Consider the following 16,047-nt stretch of genomic DNA (forward strand, 5'->3'; position numbering starts at 1 on the left):
ACAAACTGACAGGGACAAACTTAGGTCGGGAAAGGAGTGTTGATTGTGAATGAGCCTCTCAAGGACAAGCAAGCGGGTACCAGGTTTTACAAGATGACCTGCAGCGGCAGAGACGCCAGCAAAGGCAGAAGCCATCCCGTCTTGGGTGAGGTGCCCGAGACGCTCCTCTCTAACCCAGTCCGCCCTGTCCTTGGAGAAGCGGGCGGTGTCTGGAAAAGCCTGACCAGGTGCCTTTCCTCGGTGGGCGGGGCTGGTCGCTTTGGGACCCGTTTGGGCCTCCCGGCACCGCCGTGGAATCCGTTCCACCTGACAGGACGACTCTACCCGGCGGCTGGGGCGGCGGGGGCGGGGCGCCGAGGGAAGGGCTGGGGTGTCACCGGAGCGGGAGCCGAGCGGGTGGGAAGAGGCCGAGGCCAGAGGGAGCCGGCCGGCGGCGTGTGCGGCGTCGGGGTCCCGGTCCCGGTCCCGGTCCCGGTCCCGGTCCCGGTCCCGCCGGGCTGGCCCCGATTGGCCCTGGGTTCGGGTGGGGCCGCGAGCTGGAAGGGTTGGGCTGTGGCGGGGAGGGGTTGGGCCCTGCCCATGGGCGGCGCCGGCGGGCCCGCGGTGCGGAGGGGGGCGGGAGGGGAGGGGGAGGGTGGGGGGGGTCGGGCTGGCTGGAGGGGTGGGGGGCGTCCGCGGAGGACGGAGGCCGGAGGCCGCAGGACGGAGGAGGGGCGGCAGGAGCGCGGAGGGAGCCGCGCCCGGCCGGCGGCAAAAGGCGAGGGAGGCAAAAGCCTACAGCACCCGGTATTCCCAGGCGGTCTCCCATCCAAGTACTAACCAGGCCCGACCCTGCTTAGCTTCCGAGATCAGACGAGATCGGGCGCGTTCAGGGTGGTATGGCCGTAGACGCTGGCGCCTGCCGCCGGCGCCCCTAAGAAGCCGCGCCGCGTCGCCCGGCCCGCGGCTCGCGCGCGCCCAGGCCTCTGTGACGCGCACCCGCCGCCGGCGCCCCCTGCGCCCGCGCCCGGCCTGCCGCCTTCCTCCCGCTGCTGCCTCCCGCCGCGGCCGCCTCGGGCGCGGCCAGCGGGCCAGCCAAACCCTGCGCTGCCCCGCCCTGCTGCCCTCCCAGGGCGCGGAGGCCTGGAGCAGCCCGGGGTGCGAGGAGGCGGGGCGGGGCGGGCGGCGGTGGGAAACGAGGGGTGGTGGGGGCGGCGGTGGGGGCGGGGATGGGGGCGGGGCGCCTGGCTGGGCGCTCTCCCCTCGCGGCCCGGGAACACTCCAGGCCGCCCTGGCCGCTCGGATCCGGCGATGGGTCGCAGGAGATGCGGCTGCTGGGAGGGGGGTGGCGCGGGGCACTTGGCCCGAGGCGTCGGGGCGTCGGGCCGCCGGGCCCGTGCTCCTCTGAGTCCCCTCCGGCCCGAGGGGCCTCCCAGCGGGAGCCCTGACCTCTGCGGCGCCGGCCGGGCCCCGACTTGCCCAAACCCAGGCGGAGCCACCGGCGCGACCAGAGGGCGTCAGCGGAAGCCCGCCGCGCTGCCCCTGAGGGAGCGGGGAGGCGGGGCGGCCACACTTCCCCCCCGCCAGCGCCGCCCAGGAGACCGGCACCCCGCCCCCAACCCGCCCCTCGCGGGGACCCTGGACAGCTCCTGCTGGCGCCAGCCCAGAGACCCAGAGACAGAGACAGAGACAGAGACACGGAGAAACAGAGAAACGGCGACACGGAGAGGATCCAAGACACGGACCTAGACAGACACCCACCCTGACCCAGAGAGGCTCTGCCCAAGAGCTCGCTTCCCCCCCAGGAGGGCGGTGGTGCTGGAGCTGGGCCCGGGCCAGGAGGCAGGGGCCCCGGGGCTGGCGATCACCCCTGGGGCCCTAGGCCGCGCAGACAGGCTCTCAGGAGTCCCGGGCTCCCGGCATCGCTGCCCCGCCATCGCCCAGGAACCACAGGCAGGCACCGGAGCTCGCTGGCGCGCTCTGTCTGCGCTTGCGTGTGCGTGTGCTTGTGCGGGTTGTGCGAGTGGGTGTGTAGGCGTGTGTGTGTGTGTGTGTGTGTGTGTGTGCGCGCGCGCGCGCGCGCCTGTGTGTCTGTGTGCCTGTGTGTGTGTGTGCGTCCGGGTTTGTGTGTTCCTTTCTCTCCGCTTCTTCGCTCTGGCTCTTTTCCTCTTTCTGCCGGGCACCCCCGACCTTACTGAGTTGATAGAAGGAGCAGGCAGAAAAGTCAGGGCCCAGAGAACTTGGCACGAGAAAGCAGCTCCATCTACCAGACATGTAGAAGCCCCTCCCCGACGACCGACCGCAGCGTCCCCGTTCTGCTCAAGTGCCGCTGGGGACGTTGCCCGGGATCTCCCGCCCGCTAGGTCACCGACGAAGGCGCCTCCGTCTTCCCAAGAGCGCGCTCGCGCCCAGGACGGAGGGAGGAGCAGCACGGTGTGATGACGGGGAGGAAGAGTCGCGTCCGAAGGCCCGTCGGTGCCTGCCGACGTCCCGGCTCTCCCTGTCTCGAGACCTCTGGGCTTCAGGGTTCTGTGCCGCAAGGCTTTCCCGCCGCACCCCCCGGGACCCAGGGCGCGCTGTGTGCGCTGCCCGTCTCCAGCGTTTGGGCCCTGTGGGCCTTCTTGCGTCCCACTGGAAAGGGGACCCTGGGACGGAGAGAAGATGGGCAGGGGGCGGGCTTCGGCAAAGAGAGCGACGGCCATCCACAGACGTCCGACGAGGCCCTCCGGGGCGCCAAGCTCTCCATTTTCCACGGCACGTGTCCTCGTCAGGTTCTGCCACCTCTGGCCGGCATGCGTAGGCACACCGCTGGTCTTGCGGCCCCAGAGGCGAGGAGGCGAACGCCCCGGAGGCCGAGATTGGCACCCGCGTTCTCGGCTGCTGGGTGGCCAGCACCTAGGAGAGTGTCTGGCCGGAAGCAGCCAGGCGATCGATCCCTGGGTGCTGGATGAGCCTCGGCGGCAAGAAGTAGGCTCGTGGGGAAGGACGGCGGCCGAGGCCCGGGCCCCCACCGAGGCCGCGCTCCGTGCTGAGCGGTCTGCTCCGTATTTCCCGCTTGCGTTCTCACCAGCACTCGCCCCCGCAAGGAGGCACGAACGCCAGGACCCCCTCGCACCAGAGGAGGAAAGCGCAGCTCAGGGAGGGCACGTCACTCGCGGGAGACGGCGCCCCTTGGGTTTCAGCTCAGGACTTCGGTCTCCCGAGCCTGCGTTTCGGGGCAAGGCTCCGGTCCCGCGCTCCGGGAAACTGACAGGGACGCAGTCCCGCTTCTCCCCGCAGAAGGTGCTCCTCGGAGATCAGATCCGGGGACCCGTCAGAACCACCCCGGGCACGAGCTGGCAGGGAGCGACGCGCACCGCACCCCCCCCCCTCCCCCATCCCGCAGCCCGCAGCCCGCAGCCCGAGGAAGCGAGGAGCAGGCGATAGAGGCGCTGGGTTGGCAGGAGGGGAAACGGGGCCGGCAGGAGAAGCGAACCGCGAAGAGACTCCCTCCCAGGACGACGATGGCTGAACGGGGAGAGGAGGGAGCTTTGGGTCCTCTCTCGTCCTGCTTTGACCGGGATGTCCCCATTTTTCCACAGCGAGCGAGTATGGCTCTTGGATTCGGTGGGGAAGACGTGATTTATCTGGAGGACTTTTCCCTTCGGGGGTTCAAAGTCCGTTCTCTGAGGCAAGGCTCCCTCTCTGCCTCCCTGTCCTTCCCATTCGCCTCCCCGGAAGCCAGCTCTCCTCCCGGTTTCCTGGATCCCTTGGCCACGGTCCTCTGTTGCAAACACAGGCAGGTGCAAAGAAGATGCGAAAGGCTGCCCGAGCCACGCGAACGGAAAGCTGAAGCCAGGGAGCCAGGAAGGGCTGGCTGCTGAGGGAGGACGTGTCCTGTCAGGAGGCTTTTCAACTCCCTCTGACAGATGCGGCCTGGAGGGGCGGGGCCCGGCCGGGGCCCTGGGGTGGTAGGGGTCGGGTGTGAGGGGGTGGGTGGGGAGGCGGGGGGAGGCGGGAAGAGAGGGAGGCCCCCGAGTGAGGGGACACCAAAAGCCTCAGCCATCAAGACTCCTCGTCTTTGCATCCAGCGTTCTCAAACTCAAAACGAACGCAAGCTCATCCACCAGGAGCAACGTAGCAGCGTTTCCAAGCGAGGCAGGACCGCCCGAAGGCGAAAGCAGAATGGGATCCTAGTCAGGTGGAGCTTGAAACTCAGACCCACCCACCCCCCTACCCCCCCCACCACCACCACCTCCCCCCCTCCCCCCCACCCCGGGAAGGGGGCTTCTGGAAGGAAAAGCGAGACAAACTGACAGGGACAAACTTAGGTCGGGAAAGGAGTGTTGATTGTGAATGAGCCTCTCAAGGACAAGCAAGCGGGTACCAGGTTTTAGAAGATGACCTGCAGCGGCAGAGACGCCAGCAAAGGCAGAAGCCATCCCGTCTTGGGTGAGGTGCCCGAGACGCTCCTCTCTAACCCAGTCCGCCCTGTCCTTGGAGAAGCGGGCGGTGTCTGGAAAAGCCTGACCAGGTGCCTTTCCTCGGTGGGCGGGGCTGGTCGCTTTGGGACCCGTTTGGGCCTCCCGGCACCGCCGTGGAATCCGTTCCACCTGACAGGACGACTCTACCCGGCGGCTGGGGCGGCGGGGGCGGGGCGCCGAGGGAAGGGCTGGGGTGTCACCGGAGCGGGAGCCGAGCGGGTGGGAAGAGGCCGAGGCCAGAGGGAGCCGGCCGGCGGCGTGTGCGGCGTCGGGGTCCCGGTCCCGGTCCCGGTCCCGGTCCCGGTCCCGGTCCCGCCGGGCTGGCCCCGATTGGCCCTGGGTTCGGGTGGGGCCGCGAGCTGGAAGGGTTGGGCTGTGGCGGGGAGGGGTTGGGCCCTGCCCATGGGCGGCGCCGGCGGGCCCGCGGTGCGGAGGGGGGCGGGAGGGGAGGGGGAGGGTGGGGGGGGTCGGGCTGGCTGGAGGGGTGGGGGGCGTCCGCGGAGGACGGAGGCCGGAGGCCGCAGGACGGAGGAGGGGCGGCAGGAGCGCGGAGGGAGCCGCGCCCGGCCGGCGGCAAAAGGCGAGGGAGGCAAAAGCCTACAGCACCCGGTATTCCCAGGCGGTCTCCCATCCAAGTACTAACCAGGCCCGACCCTGCTTAGCTTCCGAGATCAGACGAGATCGGGCGCGTTCAGGGTGGTATGGCCGTAGACGCTGGCGCCTGCCGCCGGCGCCCCTAAGAAGCCGCGCCGCGTCGCCCGGCCCGCGGCTCGCGCGCGCCCAGGCCTCTGTGACGCGCACCCGCCGCCGGCGCCCCCTGCGCCCGCGCCCGGCCTGCCGCCTTCCTCCCGCTGCTGCCTCCCGCCGCGGCCGCCTCGGGCGCGGCCAGCGGGCCAGCCAAACCCTGCGCTGCCCCGCCCTGCTGCCCTCCCAGGGCGCGGAGGCCTGGAGCAGCCCGGGGTGCGAGGAGGCGGGGCGGGGCGGGCGGCGGTGGGAAACGAGGGGTGGTGGGGGCGGCGGTGGGGGCGGGGATGGGGGCGGGGCGCCTGGCTGGGCGCTCTCCCCTCGCGGCCCGGGAACACTCCAGGCCGCCCTGGCCGCTCGGATCCGGCGATGGGTCGCAGGAGATGCGGCTGCTGGGAGGGGGGTGGCGCGGGGCACTTGGCCCGAGGCGTCGGGGCGTCGGGCCGCCGGGCCCGTGCTCCTCTGAGTCCCCTCCGGCCCGAGGGGCCTCCCAGCGGGAGCCCTGACCTCTGCGGCGCCGGCCGGGCCCCGACTTGCCCAAACCCAGGCGGAGCCACCGGCGCGACCAGAGGGCGTCAGCGGAAGCCCGCCGCGCTGCCCCTGAGGGAGCGGGGAGGCGGGGCGGCCACACTTCCCCCCCGCCAGCGCCGCCCAGGAGACCGGCACCCCGCCCCCAACCCGCCCCTCGCGGGGACCCTGGACAGCTCCTGCTGGCGCCAGCCCAGAGACCCAGAGACAGAGACAGAGACAGAGACACGGAGAAACAGAGAAACGGCGACACGGAGAGGATCCAAGACACGGACCTAGACAGACACCCACCCTGACCCAGAGAGGCTCTGCCCAAGAGCTCGCTTCCCCCCCAGGAGGGCGGTGGTGCTGGAGCTGGGCCCGGGCCAGGAGGCAGGGGCCCCGGGGCTGGCGATCACCCCTGGGGCCCTAGGCCGCGCAGACAGGCTCTCAGGAGTCCCGGGCTCCCGGCATCGCTGCCCCGCCATCGCCCAGGAACCACAGGCAGGCACCGGAGCTCGCTGGCGCGCTCTGTCTGCGCTTGCGTGTGCGTGTGCTTGTGCGGGTTGTGCGAGTGGGTGTGTAGGCGTGTGTGTGTGTGTGTGTGTGTGTGTGTGCGCGCGCGCGCGCGCGCCTGTGTGTCTGTGTGCCTGTGTGTGTGTGTGCGTCCGGGTTTGTGTGTTCCTTTCTCTCCGCTTCTTCGCTCTGGCTCTTTTCCTCTTTCTGCCGGGCACCCCCGACCTTACTGAGTTGATAGAAGGAGCAGGCAGAAAAGTCAGGGCCCAGAGAACTTGGCACGAGAAAGCAGCTCCATCTACCAGACATGTAGAAGCCCCTCCCCGACGACCGACCGCAGCGTCCCCGTTCTGCTCAAGTGCCGCTGGGGACGTTGCCCGGGATCTCCCGCCCGCTAGGTCACCGACGAAGGCGCCTCCGTCTTCCCAAGAGCGCGCTCGCGCCCAGGACGGAGGGAGGAGCAGCACGGTGTGATGACGGGGAGGAAGAGTCGCGTCCGAAGGCCCGTCGGTGCCTGCCGACGTCCCGGCTCTCCCTGTCTCGAGACCTCTGGGCTTCAGGGTTCTGTGCCGCAAGGCTTTCCCGCCGCACCCCCCGGGACCCAGGGCGCGCTGTGTGCGCTGCCCGTCTCCAGCGTTTGGGCCCTGTGGGCCTTCTTGCGTCCCACTGGAAAGGGGACCCTGGGACGGAGAGAAGATGGGCAGGGGGCGGGCTTCGGCAAAGAGAGCGACGGCCATCCACAGACGTCCGACGAGGCCCTCCGGGGCGCCAAGCTCTCCATTTTCCACGGCACGTGTCCTCGTCAGGTTCTGCCACCTCTGGCCGGCATGCGTAGGCACACCGCTGGTCTTGCGGCCCCAGAGGCGAGGAGGCGAACGCCCCGGAGGCCGAGATTGGCACCCGCGTTCTCGGCTGCTGGGTGGCCAGCACCTAGGAGAGTGTCTGGCCGGAAGCAGCCAGGCGATCGATCCCTGGGTGCTGGATGAGCCTCGGCGGCAAGAAGTAGGCTCGTGGGGAAGGACGGCGGCCGAGGCCCGGGCCCCCACCGAGGCCGCGCTCCGTGCTGAGCGGTCTGCTCCGTATTTCCCGCTTGCGTTCTCACCAGCACTCGCCCCCGCAAGGAGGCACGAACGCCAGGACCCCCTCGCACCAGAGGAGGAAAGCGCAGCTCAGGGAGGGCACGTCACTCGCGGGAGACGGCGCCCCTTGGGTTTCAGCTCAGGACTTCGGTCTCCCGAGCCTGCGTTTCGGGGCAAGGCTCCGGTCCCGCGCTCCGGGAAACTGACAGGGACGCAGTCCCGCTTCTCCCCGCAGAAGGTGCTCCTCGGAGATCAGATCCGGGGACCCGTCAGAACCACCCCGGGCACGAGCTGGCAGGGAGCGACGCGCACCGCACCCCCCCCCCTCCCCCATCCCGCAGCCCGCAGCCCGCAGCCCGAGGAAGCGAGGAGCAGGCGATAGAGGCGCTGGGTTGGCAGGAGGGGAAACGGGGCCGGCAGGAGAAGCGAACCGCGAAGAGACTCCCTCCCAGGACGACGATGGCTGAACGGGGAGAGGAGGGAGCTTTGGGTCCTCTCTCGTCCTGCTTTGACCGGGATGTCCCCATTTTTCCACAGCGAGCGAGTATGGCTCTTGGATTCGGTGGGGAAGACGTGATTTATCTGGAGGACTTTTCCCTTCGGGGGTTCAAAGTCCGTTCTCTGAGGCAAGGCTCCCTCTCTGCCTCCCTGTCCTTCCCATTCGCCTCCCCGGAAGCCAGCTCTCCTCCCGGTTTCCTGGATCCCTTGGCCACGGTCCTCTGTTGCAAACACAGGCAGGTGCAAAGAAGATGCGAAAGGCTGCCCGAGCCACGCGAACGGAAAGCTGAAGCCAGGGAGCCAGGAAGGGCTGGCTGCTGAGGGAGGACGTGTCCTGTCAGGAGGCTTTTCAACTCCCTCTGACAGATGCGGCCTGGAGGGGCGGGGCCCGGCCGGGGCCCTGGGGTGGTAGGGGTCGGGTGTGAGGGGGTGGGTGGGGAGGCGGGGGGAGGCGGGAAGAGAGGGAGGCCCCCGAGTGAGGGGACACCAAAAGCCTCAGCCATCAAGACTCCTCGTCTTTGCATCCAGCGTTCTCAAACTCAAAACGAACGCAAGCTCATCCACCAGGAGCAACGTAGCAGCGTTTCCAAGCGAGGCAGGACCGCCCGAAGGCGAAAGCAGAATGGGATCCTAGTCAGGTGGAGCTTGAAACTCAGACCCACCCACCCCCCTACCCACCCCCACCACCTCCCCCCCTCCCCCCCACCCCGGGAAGGGGGCTTCTGGAAGGAAAAGCGAGACAATCTGACAGGGACAAACTTAGGTCGGGAAAGGAGTGTTGATTGTGAATGAGCCTCTCAAGGACAAGCAAGCGGGTACCAGGTTTTACAAGATGACCTGCAGCGGCAGAGACGCCAGCAAAGGCAGAAGCCATCCCGTCTTGGGTGAGGTGCCCGAGACGCTCCTCTCTAACCCAGTCCGCCCTGTCCTTGGAGAAGCGGGCGGTGTCTGGAAAAGCCTGACCAGGTGCCTTTCCTCGGTGGGCGGGGCTGGTCGCTTTGGGACCCGTTTGGGCCTCCCGGCACCGCCGTGGAATCCGTTCCACCTGACAGGACGACTCTACCCGGCGGCTGGGGCGGCGGGGGCGGGGCGCCGAGGGAAGGGCTGGGGTGTCACCGGAGCGGGAGCCGAGCGGGTGGGAAGAGGCCGAGGCCAGAGGGAGCCGGCCGGCGGCGTGTGCGGCGTCGGGGTCCCGGTCCCGGTCCCGGTCCCGGTCCCGGTCCCGGTCCCGCCGGGCTGGCCCCGATTGGCCCTGGGTTCGGGTGGGGCCGCGAGCTGGAAGGGTTGGGCTGTGGCGGGGAGGGGTTGGGCCCTGCCCATGGGCGGCGCCGGCGGGCCCGCGGTGCGGAGGGGGGCGGGAGGGGAGGGGGAGGGTGGGGGGGGTCGGGCTGGCTGGAGGGGTGGGGGGCGTCCGCGGAGGACGGAGGCCGGAGGCCGCAGGACGGAGGAGGGGCGGCAGGAGCGCGGAGGGAGCCGCGCCCGGCCGGCGGCAAAAGGCGAGGGAGGCAAAAGCCTACAGCACCCGGTATTCCCAGGCGGTCTCCCATCCAAGTACTAACCAGGCCCGACCCTGCTTAGCTTCCGAGATCAGACGAGATCGGGCGCGTTCAGGGTGGTATGGCCGTAGACGCTGGCGCCTGCCGCCGGCGCCCCTAAGAAGCCGCGCCGCGTCGCCCGGCCCGCGGCTCGCGCGCGCCCAGGCCTCTGTGACGCGCACCCGCCGCCGGCGCCCCCTGCGCCCGCGCCCGGCCTGCCGCCTTCCTCCCGCTGCTGCCTCCCGCCGCGGCCGCCTCGGGCGCGGCCAGCGGGCCAGCCAAACCCTGCGCTGCCCCGCCCTGCTGCCCTCCCAGGGCGCGGAGGCCTGGAGCAGCCCGGGGTGCGAGGAGGCGGGGCGGGGCGGGCGGCGGTGGGAAACGAGGGGTGGTGGGGGCGGCGGTGGGGGCGGGGATGGGGGCGGGGCGCCTGGCTGGGCGCTCTCCCCTCGCGGCCCGGGAACACTCCAGGCCGCCCTGGCCGCTCGGATCCGGCGATGGGTCGCAGGAGATGCGGCTGCTGGGAGGGGGGTGGCGCGGGGCACTTGGCCCGAGGCGTCGGGGCGTCGGGCCGCCGGGCCCGTGCTCCTCTGAGTCCCCTCCGGCCCGAGGGGCCTCCCAGCGGGAGCCCTGACCTCTGCGGCGCCGGCCGGGCCCCGACTTGCCCAAACCCAGGCGGAGCCACCGGCGCGACCAGAGGGCGTCAGCGGAAGCCCGCCGCGCTGCCCCTGAGGGAGCGGGGAGGCGGGGCGGCCACACTTCCCCCCCGCCAGCGCCGCCCAGGAGACCGGCACCCCGCCCCCAACCCGCCCCTCGCGGGGACCCTGGACAGCTCCTGCTGGCGCCAGCCCAGAGACCCAGAGACAGAGACAGAGACAGAGACACGGAGAAACAGAGAAACGGCGACACGGAGAGGATCCAAGACACGGACCTAGACAGACACCCACCCTGACCCAGAGAGGCTCTGCCCAAGAGCTCGCTTCCCCCCCAGGAGGGCGGTGGTGCTGGAGCTGGGCCCGGGCCAGGAGGCAGGGGCCCCGGGGCTGGCGATCACCCCTGGGGCCCTAGGCCGCGCAGACAGGCTCTCAGGAGTCCCGGGCTCCCGGCATCGCTGCCCCGCCATCGCCCAGGAACCACAGGCAGGCACCGGAGCTCGCTGGCGCGCTCTGTCTGCGCTTGCGTGTGCGTGTGCTTGTGCGGGTTGTGCGAGTGGGTGTGTAGGCGTGTGTGTGTGTGTGTGTGTGTGTGTGTGCGCGCGCGCGCGCGCGCCTGTGTGTCTGTGTGCCTGTGTGTGTGTGTGCGTCCGGGTTTGTGTGTTCCTTTCTCTCCGCTTCTTCGCTCTGGCTCTTTTCCTCTTTCTGCCGGGCACCCCCGACCTTACTGAGTTGATAGAAGGAGCAGGCAGAAAAGTCAGGGCCCAGAGAACTTGGCACGAGAAAGCAGCTCCATCTACCAGACATGTAGAAGCCCCTCCCCGACGACCGACCGCAGCGTCCCCGTTCTGCTCAAGTGCCGCTGGGGACGTTGCCCGGGATCTCCCGCCCGCTAGGTCACCGACGAAGGCGCCTCCGTCTTCCCAAGAGCGCGCTCGCGCCCAGGACGGAGGGAGGAGCAGCACGGTGTGATGACGGGGAGGAAGAGTCGCGTCCGAAGGCCCGTCGGTGCCTGCCGACGTCCCGGCTCTCCCTGTCTCGAGACCTCTGGGCTTCAGGGTTCTGTGCCGCAAGGCTTTCCCGCCGCACCCCCCGGGACCCAGGGCGCGCTGTGTGCGCTGCCCGTCTCCAGCGTTTGGGCCCTGTGGGCCTTCTTGCGTCCCACTGGAAAGGGGACCCTGGGACGGAGAGAAGATGGGCAGGGGGCGGGCTTCGGCAAAGAGAGCGACGGCCATCCACAGACGTCCGACGAGGCCCTCCGGGGCGCCAAGCTCTCCATTTTCCACGGCACGTGTCCTCGTCAGGTTCTGCCACCTCTGGCCGGCATGCGTAGGCACACCGCTGGTCTTGCGGCCCCAGAGGCGAGGAGGCGAACGCCCCGGAGGCCGAGATTGGCACCCGCGTTCTCGGCTGCTGGGTGGCCAGCACCTAGGAGAGTGTCTGGCCGGAAGCAGCCAGGCGATCGATCCCTGGGTGCTGGATGAGCCTCGGCGGCAAGAAGTAGGCTCGTGGGGAAGGACGGCGGCCGAGGCCCGGGCCCCCACCGAGGCCGCGCTCCGTGCTGAGCGGTCTGCTCCGTATTTCCCGCTTGCGTTCTCACCAGCACTCGCCCCCGCAAGGAGGCACGAACGCCAGGACCCCCTCGCACCAGAGGAGGAAAGCGCAGCTCAGGGAGGGCACGTCACTCGCGGGAGACGGCGCCCCTTGGGTTTCAGCTCAGGACTTCGGTCTCCCGAGCCTGCGTTTCGGGGCAAGGCTCCGGTCCCGCGCTCCGGGAAACTGACAGGGACGCAGTCCCGCTTCTCCCCGCAGAAGGTGCTCCTCGGAGATCAGATCCGGGGACCCGTCAGAACCACCCCGGGCACGAGCTGGCAGGGAGCGACGCGCACCGCACCCCCCCCCCTCCCCCATCCCGCAGCCCGCAGCCCGCAGCCCGAGGAAGCGAGGAGCAGGCGATAGAGGCGCTGGGTTGGCAGGAGGGGAAACGGGGCCGGCAGGAGAAGCGAACCGCGAAGAGACTCCCTCCCAGGACGACGATGGCTGAACGGGGAGAGGAGGGAGCTTTGGGTCCTCTCTCGTCCTGCTTTGACCGGGATGTCCCCATTTTTCCACAGCGAGCGAGTATGGCTCTTGGATTCGGTGGGGAAGACGTGATTTATCTGGAGGACTTTTCCCTTCGGGGGTTCAAAGTCCGTTCTCTGAGGCAAGGCTCCCTCTCTGCCTCCCTGTCCTTCCCATTCGCCTCCCCGGAAGCCAGCTCTCCTCCCGGTTTCCTGGATCCCTTGGCCACGGTCCTCTGTTGCAAACACAGGCAGGTGCAAAGAAGATGCGAAAGGCTGCCCGAGCCACGCGAACGGAAAGCTGAAGCCAGGGAGCCAGGAAGGGCTGGCTGCTGAGGGAGGACGTGTCCTGTCAGGAGGCTTTTCAACTCCCTCTGACAGATGCGGCCTGGAGGGGCGGGGCCCGGCCGGGGCCCTGGGGTGGTAGGGGTCGGGTGTGAGGGGGTGGGTGGGGAGGCGGGGGGAGGCGGGAAGAGAGGGAGGCCCCCGAGTGAGGGGACACCAAAAGCCTCAGCCATCAAGACTCCTCGTCTTTGCATCCAGCGTTCTCAAACTCAAAACGAACGCAAGCTCATCCACCAGGAGCAACGTAGCAGCGTTTCCAAGCGAGGCAGGACCGCCCGAAGGCGAAAGCAGAATGGGATCCTAGTCAGGTGGAGCTTGAAACTCAGACCCACCCACCCCCCTACCCACCCCCACCACCTCCCCCCCTCCCCCCCACCCCGGGAAGGGGGCTTCTGGAAGGAAAAGCGAGACAATCTGACAGGGACAAACTTAGGTCGGGAAAGGAGTGTTGATTGTGAATGAGCCTCTCAAGGACAAGCAAGCGGGTACCAGGTTTTAGAAGATGACCTGCAGCGGCAGAGACGCCAGCAAAGGCAGAAGCCATCCCGTCTTGGGTGAGGTGCCCGAGACGCTCCTCTCTAACCCAGTCCGCCCTGTCCTTGGAGAAGCGGGCGGTGTCTGGAAAAGCCTGACCAGGTGCCTTTCCTCGGTGGGCGGGGCTGGTCGCTTTGGGACCCGTTTGGGCCTCCCGGCACCGCCGTGGAATCCGTTCCACCTGACAGGACGACTCTACCCGGCGGCTGGGGCGGCGGGGGCGGGGCGCCGAGGGAAGGGCTGGGGTGTCACCGGAGCGGGAGCCGAGCGGGTGGGAAGAGGCCGAGGCCAGAGGGAGCCGGCCGGCGGCGTGTGCGGCGTCGGGGTCCCGGTCCCGGTCCCGGTCCCGGTCCCGGTCCCGGTCCCGCCGGGCTGGCCCCGATTGGCCCTGGGTTCGGGTGGGGCCGCGAGCTGGAAGGGTTGGGCTGTGGCGGGGAGGGGTTGGGCCCTGCCCATGGGCGGCGCCGGCGGGCCCGCGGTGCGGAGGGGGGCGGGAGGGGAGGGGGAGGGTGGGGGGGGTCGGGCTGGCTGGAGGGGTGGGGGGCGTCCGCGGAGGACGGAGGCCGGAGGCCGCAGGACGGAGGAGGGGCGGCAGGAGCGCGGAGGGAGCCGCGCCCGGCCGGCGGCAAAAGGCGAGGGAGGCAAAAGCCTACAGCACCCGGTATTCCCAGGCGGTCTCCCATCCAAGTACTAACCAGGCCCGACCCTGCTTAGCTTCCGAGATCAGACGAGATCGGGCGCGTTCAGGGTGGTATGGCCGTAGACGCTGGCGCCTGCCGCCGGCGCCCCTAAGAAGCCGCGCCGCGTCGCCCGGCCCGCGGCTCGCGCGCGCCCAGGCCTCTGTGACGCGCACCCGCCGCCGGCGCCCCCTGCGCCCGCGCCCGGCCTGCCGCCTTCCTCCCGCTGCTGCCTCCCGCCGCGGCCGCCTCGGGCGCGGCCAGCGGGCCAGCCAAACCCTGCGCTGCCCCGCCCTGCTGCCCTCCCAGGGCGCGGAGGCCTGGAGCAGCCCGGGGTGCGAGGAGGCGGGGCGGGGCGGGCGGCGGTGGGAAACGAGGGGTGGTGGGGGCGGCGGTGGGGGCGGGGATGGGGGCGGGGCGCCTGGCTGGGCGCTCTCCCCTCGCGGCCCGGGAACACTCCAGGCCGCCCTGGCCGCTCGGATCCGGCGATGGGTCGCAGGAGATGCGGCTGCTGGGAGGGGGGTGGCGCGGGGCACTTGGCCCGAGGCGTCGGGGCGTCGGGCCGCCGGGCCCGTGCTCCTCTGAGTCCCCTCCGGCCCGAGGGGCCTCCCAGCGGGAGCCCTGACCTCTGCGGCGCCGGCCGGGCCCCGACTTGCCCAAACCCAGGCGGAGCCACCGGCGCGACCAGAGGGCGTCAGCGGAAGCCCGCCGCGCTGCCCCTGAGGGAGCGGGGAGGCGGGGCGGCCACCCTTCCCCCCCCGCCAGCGCCGCCCAGGAGACCGGCACCCCGCCCCCAACCCGCCCCTCGCGGGGACCCTGGACAGCTCCTGCTGGCGCCAGCCCAGAGACCCAGAGACAGAGACAGAGACAGAGACACGGAGAAACAGAGAAACGGCGACACGGAGAGGATCCAAGACACGGACCTAGACAGACACCCACCCTGACCCAGAGAGGCTCTGCCCAAGAGCTCGCTTCCCCCCCAGGAGGGCGGTGGTGCTGGAGCTGGGCCCGGGCCAGGAGGCAGGGGCCCCGGGGCTGGCGATCACCCCTGGGGGCCCTAGGCCGCGCAGACAGGCTCTCAGGAGTCCCGGGCTCCCGGCATCGCTGCCCCCGCCATCGCCCAGGAACCACAGGCAGGCACCGGAGCTCGCTGGCGCGCTCTGTCTGCGCTTGCGTGTGCGTGTGCTTGTGCGGGTTGTGCGAGTGGGTGTGTAGGCGTGTGTGTGTGTGTGTGTGTGTGTGTGTGCGCGCGCGCGCGCGCGCCTGTGTGTCTGTGTGCCTGTGTGTGTGTGTGCGTCCGGGTTTGTGTGTTCCTTTCTCTCCGCTTCTTCGCTCTGGCTCTTTTCCTCTTTCTGCCGGGCACCCCCGACCTTACTGAGTTGATAGAAGGAGCAGGCAGAAAAGTCAGGGCCCAGAGAACTTGGCACGAGAAAGCAGCTCCATCTACCAGACATGTAGAAGCCCCTCCCCGACGACCGACCGCAGCGTCCCCGTTCTGCTCAAGTGCCGCTGGGGACGTTGCCCGGGATCTCCCGCCCGCTAGGTCACCGACGAAGGCGCCTCCGTCTTCCCAAGAGCGCGCTCGCGCCCAGGACGGAGGGAGGAGCAGCACGGTGTGATGACGGGGAGGAAGAGTCGCGTCCGAAGGCCCGTCGGTGCCTGCCGACGTCCCGGCTCTCCCTGTCTCGAGACCTCTGGGCTTCAGGGTTCTGTGCCGCAAGGCTTTCCCGCCGCACCCCCCGGGACCCAGGGCGCGCTGTGTGCGCTGCCCGTCTCCAGCGTTTGGGCCCTGTGGGCCTTCTTGCGTCCCACTGGAAAGGGGACCCTGGGACGGAGAGAAGATGGGCAGGGGGCGGGCTTCGGCAAAGAGAGCGACGGCCATCCACAGACGTCCGACGAGGCCCTCCGGGGCGCCAAGCTCTCCATTTTCCACGGCACGTGTCCTCGTCAGGTTCTGCCACCTCTGGCCGGCATGCGTAGGCACACCGCTGGTCTTGCGGCCCCAGAGGCGAGGAGGCGAACGCCCCGGAGGCCGAGATTGGCACCCGCGTTCTCGGCTGCTGGGTGGCCAGCACCTAGGAGAGTGTCTGGCCGGAAGCAGCCAGGCGATCGATCCCTGGGTGCTGGATGAGCCTCGGCGGCAAGAAGTAGGCTCGTGGGGAAGGACGGCGGCCGAGGCCCGGGCCCCCACCGAGGCCGCGCTCCGTGCTGAGCGGTCTGCTCCGTGTTTCCCGCTTGCGTTCTCACCAGCACTCGCCCCCGCAAGGAGGCACGAACGCCAGGACCCCCTCGCACCAGAGGAGGAAAGCGCAGCTCAGGGAGGGCACGTCACTCGCGGGAGACGGCGCCCCTTGGGGTTTCAGCTCAGGACTTCGGTCTCCCGAGCCTGCGTTTCGGGGCAAGGCTCCGGTCCCGCGCTCCGGGAAACTGACAGGGACGCAGTCCCGCTTCTCCCCGCAG

General features: G+C 70.2%; 4 non-coding genes across 4 annotated transcripts; all 4 read right to left on the reverse strand.

Annotated features, from left to right (window-relative positions):
- Positions 1 to 771: 771 nt before the first annotated feature.
- On the reverse strand, positions 772 to 890 carry LOC139044110 (5S ribosomal RNA). Its single transcript, XR_011501151.1, has one exon. It is a non-coding gene; the product is annotated as a 5S ribosomal RNA (ribosomal RNA).
- Positions 891 to 5,036: 4,146 nt separating this feature from the next.
- Positions 5,037 to 5,155, reverse strand: LOC139044111 (5S ribosomal RNA). Its single transcript, XR_011501152.1, has one exon. It is a non-coding gene; the product is annotated as a 5S ribosomal RNA (ribosomal RNA).
- Positions 5,156 to 9,296: 4,141 nt separating this feature from the next.
- Positions 9,297 to 9,415, reverse strand: LOC139044112 (5S ribosomal RNA). The gene has a single exon (XR_011501153.1). It is a non-coding gene; the product is annotated as a 5S ribosomal RNA (ribosomal RNA).
- Positions 9,416 to 13,556: 4,141 nt separating this feature from the next.
- LOC139044113 (5S ribosomal RNA) lies at positions 13,557 to 13,675 on the reverse strand. The gene has a single exon (XR_011501154.1). It is a non-coding gene; the product is annotated as a 5S ribosomal RNA (ribosomal RNA).
- Between the last annotated feature and the right edge of the window lie 2,372 nt (positions 13,676 to 16,047).

Source organism: Equus asinus, unplaced genomic scaffold (assembly GCF_041296235.1).
Source record: "Equus asinus isolate D_3611 breed Donkey unplaced genomic scaffold, EquAss-T2T_v2 contig_6, whole genome shotgun sequence".
Lineage (NCBI taxonomy): Eukaryota > Metazoa > Chordata > Mammalia > Perissodactyla > Equidae > Equus > Equus asinus.